The sequence below is a fragment of the Musca autumnalis genome, unplaced genomic scaffold (genome assembly GCF_047663935.1).
Source record: "Musca autumnalis isolate F117 unplaced genomic scaffold, ASM4766393v1 scaffold_5, whole genome shotgun sequence".
Taxonomy (NCBI): domain Eukaryota; kingdom Metazoa; phylum Arthropoda; class Insecta; order Diptera; family Muscidae; genus Musca; species Musca autumnalis.
Genome location: NW_027412088.1, coordinates 123,959,469 through 123,969,111, shown reverse-complemented (window position 1 = coordinate 123,969,111; position 9,643 = coordinate 123,959,469).

The following is a 9,643-nucleotide window of genomic DNA, read 5'->3' as shown; positions in this document are numbered from 1 at the left end:
TCGTCCCATTTTGTCTGGAGCACTACTTGCTCAAAATACTGTATTTGGCTGGCTTGTTACGGGTCCTGTCCCTGCAGCACAAGTTCGAACTTTTGCCACTACTGTTGAGGTAGCAGAGGAAAACAAAATCAACCAGACCCTTTTGAGATTCTGGGAAATCGAGGAGACTCCCAAAAACAAAATATTATCCCCATCGCACCGTTTTTGTGGGGAGAATTACGTCCGAACTACTAAGGGACTCAGAGGGTAGGTATATTGTGACGCTGCCGATTAAATCTGAGATTAGCGCTATGCGGCAATCCCAGAGCGCATTCATGACTCATTTTTAGGTCTTCCATTGGCAGATCCCGATTTTAATAGGCCTGGTCGGGTGGCCTTGGTACTCGGGCCGGAAGTTTATGCCAGGGTCATAACTCATCGGGTGCAAGCGACGCGAGGGTTGCCGATAGCCCACTATACCATTTTTGGTTGGGTGTTGGCGGGCATATGTAACATATAGCGTTACCAACACGTTTTTTAAAAAAAAATAGAATGAATGGGAAAAAAATAAAATAAAAAAATTAATTGAATTTAAAACATTTATACTCATGTATTGTAATTTAGTTACAACATCGTAATGTGTTGTAAGGTGACCGGCATGAATAATTTAGATTTAAATTATTGTTTGTTAACAATGGGTTAACACATTTTAATCCTTAAAGGGTTAACCTCGTTTAGATCTGTCAATGTCAACAGATTTCAACGACTGGCGAATGGCGCCAAAGCCTCCACCTTCCTTCTTGTTATGATCGTTGACATTTTACTTATTCTCGTCTCTTCCATCCCTCGATACGAAGTCGCGCTCCCCCGCTATTGTGCAAACCAGGTAATCTGTAAATCTGTAAACTCGGCCTTTGCCATTATTATTTAAAACTAAAACCCAACTATTGTGTTTTTTATTAATTTATTGGTTTGGGCTTAGCATATTTCCCCGCATTGGCGCAAACAGGCATCCTATCAAAGGCTTCGTTCACGTCAACGTGTGATGTCCGATTCTAGTTTTTAGCTCGACGATATGCGACGTCCTTCTTATGGTTCGAAGGGCTTGACGAACATAGAACAATTCCATTTATTGAGAAGTTTTATACGTCTGACTTTATTGTGTACATGGCTCCAACTAAGGCGATTTTTCACTAAGATATCCAGTGCTATATTATATTCACTGATGACTAAATTTCTTATTGATTAAATAATATAACTTATTTATTTTTAGACTTGAAATTAACGATTCACCTTTTTATTTTTGACGATTATGTTCTAATCTTTGTCATTTTTGTAAGGTTGAGATGAGATTTTTATAACTGCTCACACTGCCTTTTTTGGAATTTTAAGAGAGGTAGTTAACCGGTGTGCATTGTAATTGGCCAATTATGCATATTAGTCTCATACATTTATTTTAAAATATGTTGAGGGTGAGCCATATAATAGTTATTACTGGTTTCCAATATATGCGATTGGCCACTTATACATTATACAGTTTTCAATATTGCATACAATAATTTTTGAATCGATTTCTGCTTTCTCTGTCAGCAAATTATTTTCTTAAAAACTGTCATCAATAAAAATTTAGACTATCGAATTATCGCGATTTTTACAAGGGATACGAATTTTGTTACGAATTATCGAGAATTACTAATTATCGGGGCACGAATTACCGCTATTTCAATGTATATTAAATAACTATAAAGCAAATAAAATACGGCTTGTATATGAAAATACAAATACCCGTATTCCAGGGAATTAAAAAAAATGTTCCCGGGAAATCCCGTCCGAAATTTTGCGGGAATTCCCGACCGCAAACTCTAGTTATAACTTACTTTGTAGATTTTTTATTTTTACCAGCAAAAACCCTGCAAGCAAAAACTATCGCGGAAGTGACTCAGGCGTGTCGCCCAGGGCGATGAAAACAGTGGCGGCGATAGTCGCAGAAGTCACCCTGAGGTGACCTCCGTTGTGAAGAAATGAACCACGCCGGCGTGTCGTCTTGGAAGTCACTCCCGCGACACATCTAGAAGATAATTTTCGCGACAGTTCTAGAAATTAAACAAAAAAAAATATTTTTTTTTCTATTTATTTTTATTTTTATTTATTTGTTTTTATTTAGAGAAATTATTCTTTGCAATTTCCGCCTTCATTAATTTTGTCATTTTAAAAATGTGATTTTTTGTTGCCTGACTTGTGAAGCGAACCCGGACCTTCAGAGTGCAAAGCGAGTATGCTTACCGCTACACCACCGCCTCATACAATCATCAGATAGAAAATGTTCTATATTTGTTCAAATGTGTTGAATCATTAAATAATGTAAACAATCGCCTTGAAAGTCACTCCGAAGTCGGCATACGCGATAAAATGTAATCACAGTAAGGCTATAGAAATTGTTTGTGTAATTCACCAACGATCTTCCTTGGCGTGTCTCCGGAGTGACCTCTTAGGCGAGGGAGTGCGAAACTCACTTCCAATTGCTGGCAGGGAATATGTACATACAGGGAGTAGAACGGCCAGGTATTCGCATGATACCTATGTATTAAAGTCGTGCACAGTTACAACTGAATGCAACAGTTTTGATGTTTTTCAGAAACCAGTGAGTATTGTAAGTGTTTTGAAGTTTATGTTACTGCCCAGTGGGAAAATGGAGAATATATTACATTGATAATAAATAATTTATAGCATTATATGATTTACATTATAGAATTTGTCAAAAATAATCGAGAAAAGAATGCAATTTGAGCAAAAATTAATTATAACACTGTTGTTATAGGATGCATTGTTATAGGATGCATTGTTTTTTTCTTGATTTTGTGTCCCGTTATTTTCGGACGACTTCATGTCGCGTCATTGCTACCCAGTGGGAAAATGGAAGCAATGATAAACGAGGAGGTAATGCATAAACACTATGATTTATTGATTCCAGAATACATTATTGTTAACACGGTGCATGTCCTAGGAAAATAATGCATTCCTTTTGTTTGCCTAAGTGATTCATAATATAATGCATTCAATATAATACATGTTTGGACACTATTTCAAGAATACATTATATAATTGATTATTTATTTAATTTATTCCCCCATAATAGATTAAAAATATATATTTTTTATTTAAAAAATATATATTTTAATTCAATTTTTTATTATTTTTTTATTAGTAATAAACATAGTTTAATAAATATATGCACCTATTCCTAGAATACAAAAACAAAATCGAGTGGATTTCAACTCATAATTCCTTTGCGTATACGTCAAATGAAAACTCATCCGAAATCCATTGGCTTTCACTTGACGTTTGAGCAATGGAAATGACAATTGAAATCGAGCGGATTTCTTAAAAGTAAACCAACTATTAAACTGTCTTAATTTAGTCAAATGGAATGTCTTTCTAATCTCCTTTATGTATTCTTTCTCGTCATATCCTTCGCACTTTCACACTTCTGTAAAATAATAATTTATATTAATATTTATGTTATAAAAGTATTTAATTCGCAAATGTTGAACAATTTTACTTGGTTTCATTTGATGTATGTACTTGCACAACGTTTCTTTTTATTTGGTATTAAACGCCTCCAATGTCGCTTTGAATACATTTAAAAAACGTACATCTTTACCGTCACACGAATGACGGACAATCGCTCCCCAATCCCTGGACAATCGCTCTCCAAGGAACTTATTTTCAATGATTGTGAAAATTTAATTATCAAATATCGCAGATGTAATGTATAATACTTATGACCAAAACCAAAAAGTTATCTAGCATGACAAAGACATTTTTGTAGCAGGAAAGGAAAATTTAGTTCACGTAAAATGTAACGCAACGTTATTGAAATTTTTACCAATTTCACACAAAAGTTTCAGTCCATTTAACCCGCTAAGTATTAACTAATCTTCACGTAGGTTTGTACGCTTCTTCTTCATCATAAACACACACTGTGTTTAAAATTGTGCGGGTTATTATTTTGACCTTCAGAGCCGCTACAAAATTGGTTAAAATTTTGTTTTTGGTCCATTTCATTCCCTGAACATTTCACGATCATCAGCAAAAACTAGTCATTTCTATTATGGCCCGAACTCAACCTCCTTAAAAAATTCGTTACAATCGGTCCATAATTGCGGCCTTAATGGACGGACACACATCGCTGAATTGCTTTATCTCGTCGAGATATGCATTTTGGCATACCAAATAAAGGGTCTAGGACGAATATTTCGTGGTGTTTCATAAAATTTTGGAGAGACAATATGTAGCATGGGATAAAAATGTGGTTCTCTACACAGAACCCATTATATATTAGGCAGTAGGCCCGTTATCTAGCAAACACTTTATTGCAATTTACATCAGAGGAAAGGTCAGTAGTTTTTTTCCCATATGTAGGCTACTTTGCGAAATATATATGTCCTCATGGAATTAAAATATCGACCAAAAATAAATTTTTTTATATTTTTCATACAAAAGTAATGGCCCATTTCACCCGCTAAAGAATATCAGATCATCATTCAAAATTGTAGGCATCTTTTTCGACCTATACTCTTACCCGGTGCAAAATTTCGTGACTATTGATGTATAATTGCGACTTCTAGCGGGTTTATTATTACACTACAAACAAATAACGGAATATATTAGGCTGTAACTCTGTTATCTGATCATGCACACCAACATAATTGGTATCAATTGAAAGGTCAAGCGTTCCACTTTCAAGTATATCTCACTTGTCCGGAATGTCACTTCCAGGAACTAAGATATAAGCTGTATATTAAAAATTTTCACAATTTTCACACAAAAGTTTTGGTCCATTTAACCCTCTAAATATTATCCGATCGCCATCTCAAATTGCAAGCTTCTCCTTTGTGATATACTCTTACCTTATTTAAAATTACGCGTTGATCGGACTATTATTGAGACCTACAGAGCCGCTAGAAAATTGGATAAATATTATGTTTTTGGTCCATTTCACCCGCTAAATATTTCACGATCATCACCAATAAGAATAGGGATCTATTCTGATCTGAACCCGACCTCCGTACAAAATTTCGTGACGATCGGTCCATAATTGCGGCCTGGAGCGTGTTTACAATTTATAATGGACAGACGGACGGACGGACGGAAGGACGGACGGACACACATCTCAAAATCGCTTTATCTCGTCGAGATATGAAGATTGGTATACCACATTGGGGGTCTCCGACGAATATTTCGCGGTGTTACATGAATTTTTACCAAAACAAACTTATAATACCCTTTTCCACATTGTGGTATAGGGTATAAATACGTACAGAAACTAGACAACGCGTAAAAAAATGTGAAACCAAAATTATAAACATTGGCTTTATAAATTACATATTATAACAACAACAAAAGAGAAACAACCCTTTTATGGAAAATATTGTTACAAATATATTTTTTGGTTTGTTTCGAAAAATTAGAAAAAAATATTTGAGAGTTATCCAACTATTTAGCTAAAATCTAATACATAAATTAAAGTATTCTGTTAAAATTTTATCAAAATATATGGTTTCCCATAGTGAAAGCTTAACTGCTTACTGTGATAACTTATAAGGATAGGAAATTAAGAGTAATATTGAAATTACTATCATTTAAAAGATATGAAAATTAAAAAGCCTGTAATTCGCGAATTAGTTAAAGTCGCTTGATGCGCATCCGATTTTGGATAAAGCGATTCAATCTCTACGCATATTTCGATGTTTCACTCAGCGGCCATTGTTGCATCATGCACTGCAAAAAACCTTAAAGTTGGTAAAAGTCGCGCAATGTGCATACGATTTGATGCGCATCCGGTTTCATCAGCGCCCATCAAAAATACGTCAATATACACCTATTTCAAATAGATTCTTCAAAAACCACGGATTTGCCTCCACATTAAATTTTTGGCGAAATACCCATATTACTCGCGTATCTCTGTTTTTTTATGACATGTGTTTTCGCAAATATTATAATCGCGAGTAAAGGATTCCATTTATGTAAAAAATTTTAAAGAAAATCGCGGTTTAGTACGCGGATTTGTCAAAATATATTTTTGCTGATTTTCCGATTTTCAAGGTATCTATATCCGCGGTTTTAGTAGATGAATTCAATAGCGGAAGGCTTCATTAGAACCGTCGCGTAAAAAAACTAAATTCACGCGGGTTTCAAAGGAAATTGAATGAAATTTTGGCCTTTCGACTCCAATTACTAGGATGCTGTACACTCATGAGATATGCACCAAACGACGTAAATCACGAGTTCTATAATCGTGTTATGAGTTTGGAATATTATCTTCTTGCGCGTCCGGATTATTAAAAAATTCAAAAACCCCGAAATTCCGATTTCAAAATGCCAGCATCAATTTTAGGTGGATGCATTGGATATATCGAAAAATCATACACTGCTATCTTATTGCCCATGGAGTATTCTGTGATTCATTCTTTGGGAATAGGTCTATAAAATTTAAGGTTAAGCCAGAAATCGCGTGGGAACATAAAAAAACTTGTTGGCTTCAACCCATTTTTACCCATTTTCCTACATTGATGCCAACACAGCTTCCACAAAAATTCATTTTAATGGTCGGCATTATGGGATCCCTCCTAAAACCCTTCATTTTAAAGAATTGTAGTCATACTTTATAGAATATGTTAACAGTTCGCGAATTCTGAAAGGGTGAAACTCGGATTCATCGATTGCAAAACATTTTTGTTATTTACCATATATATATATTTATAAAATTCTTCGAGACTGCCATGATGTTCGAATCATGATGTTAAAAATTGTTTGCAATACAATGGTAATAACTGTCTTGATCCTGAATGGTCACCACAGAAGTTAAATATCGCGGTCAGCCTAATTTTTCAAAATATGTATAATCTATCTATATATATATAAAACTAGCTGAACCCGGTGCGCTTTGCTGCCTTGACTACGATAAAATATAATGGAATGCCATAATTATATTAACGTTTTTAATATTTTAACGAATAAATATAGGAGATATGAAGGAGTTATGTACCTATTCAGGGTTGTTATGGAGCTACTATGGTATTTTTTTTAAGTTTCAGGAGGTAACACTCCTCCGAAAGCCTTTCCGCCTATAAGTATTCCTAATGATTTAGATATATCATAATAAAACATAAATCTTAAGAAGTCTCTCAAAGATATGATACTTAATAGCTTTGGTCAATTCTTTCCCAACTATAAGTACTTCTGTAAATAATGATGACTTTTACTGACTGCTAAGTCTTCAAAATTTCATTGAAATTGAACATACGTAACAAAAACATTAAATCGACCGAAAATATATATGGGTAGCTATATTCCTATATGAACCACTCTCGATATAATTTGTCATATTTATTTTTAGACCAAATCCCGTCACACATTCACATTTTGTGCATAAAATACAGAAAATCAGCCGAAAACATATATTGGAGCTATATTCTAATCTGAACCGATTTCGGTATAATTTGTCCCATTTATTTCTAGAACGAATTGCATCACGTTTTCCAAATTTCAGTGAAATTGGACATATGTAGTGTGTCCAAATCTGAACCGGTCTCTATAGAATTTAGCACATTTATATCTGGAACAAATTCCGTCAGACATCCGAAATTTCAGCGACATTGGACACATATAGCGTGTTTAGAGCATCAAATACAGAAAATCGGCCTAAAATATAGATAGGAGCAATATCCAAATCTGAACCGATTTCGATATGATTTGGCACATTTATGTCTAGACCAAATCCCGTTACGCATTCCAAATTTCACCGAAATTGGACATAAATAGCGAGTTTGGTTTATAAGGAGCTATAGGAGCTAAATCCAAATCTGAACCGATTTCGATATAATTTGGCACATTTATTTCTAGACCAAGTTCTGTAACACATTCCAAATTTCAGCGAAATTGGACATATATAGCGTGCTTGGTGCATAAAATACAGGAAATCGGCGAAAATATATATGGGAGCTATATTCAAATCTGAACCGATCTCTATATAAGTTAGCACATTTATTTCTGGAACAAATTCCGTCAAACCCTCCAAATTTCAGCGAAATTGAACATACACAGCGTGTTTTGTGCATAAAATGTGGAAAATCGGCCGAAAATATATATTGGAGCTATATCCAAATCTGAACCGTTTTCGATATAATTCGGCACATTTATGCCTAGACCAAATTCCGTTACACATTCAAAATTTCAGCGAAATTGGAAGTATATAGCGTGTTTGGTGCATCAAATGCGGAAAATCGGCCGAAAATATATATGGGAGCTTTATCCAAATCTGAACCGATTTCGATAAAATTCGGCACATTTATTTCTAGACCAAATTCCGTTACACATTTCAAATTTCAGCGAAATTGGACATATATAGCGTGCTTGGTGCATAAAATACTGGAAATCGGCGAAAATATGTATGGGAGCTATATTCAAATCTGAACCGATCTCTATATAATTTAGCACGTTTATTTCTAGAACAAATTCCGTCAGACCCTCCAAATTTCAGCGAAATTGGACTATATAGCGTGTTTGGTGCATAAAATAAGGAAATCGGCCGAAAATATATGTGTATGGGAGCTATATCCAAATCTGAATCAATCTCAATATAATCTGGCACATTTATTTCTAGAACAAATTCCGTGAGAAATTTAAAATTTCAGCGTAATTGGACATATATAGCGTGTTTGGTGCATAAAATAAGGAAGTCGGCCGAAAATATATGTGTGTGGGAGCTATATCCAAATCTGAACCGATTTTGATATAATTTGGCACGTTTATTTCCAGATCAAGTTTCGTCATACATTCCAAATTTCATCGAAATTGGACATAAACAGCATGTTTGGTACATAAAATAAGGAAATCGACCGAAAATATATGTATGTGGGAGCTATATCCAAATCTGAACCGATTTGAATATACTTTGGTAAATTTATTTCTACATCAAATTCCGTCACGCATACAAAATTTGGAGATTGTATATGTAACAGTTCTAAAGATATTTGCATACAAAATCTAAATTTTTTGGAGGTACCTCCGGTTTTTATGCTATATCTCCAGATCAACGCGAAATTTCAAAAAATGATATAGCCTATTTTCATTCCAGGCCATGTAGCAATGTACCCTAAACATTTCCGTAAGATCTGTTCAGCGGTTTGCGAGTCTATAAGGCACAAACAAACAGACAGACAAACAAATTTCAATTTTATATATATAGATTCATGGAGACTGCCATGATGTTCGAAATTAAACTCCTCCGAAACGGCTGGACCGAATTCAATGAAATTTTGTATGTGGAATTTTTAGGTCTGATAATAGGTTTTTAGCTATTTTTTATACTGGTCAGTGGAGTGACCAGGGTACTTCCCCCACAATTTTTTTAAGAAAACGTAAAATCAAAGATGTTTTTGAACGTATTGCTTAAAAATTGTTTGCAATACAATGGTAATAACTGTCTTGATCCTGAATGGTCACCACAGAAGTTAAATATCGCGGTCAGCCTAATTTTTCAAAAAAATGTATAATTATAGATAATATTTTTAATTTAAGTAAGCGTGACTACAAAAACGCTATAAACATTGACTTCAATAAGTGGGAAAGCGCGATCAACCCCACAATTACAAACAATCGA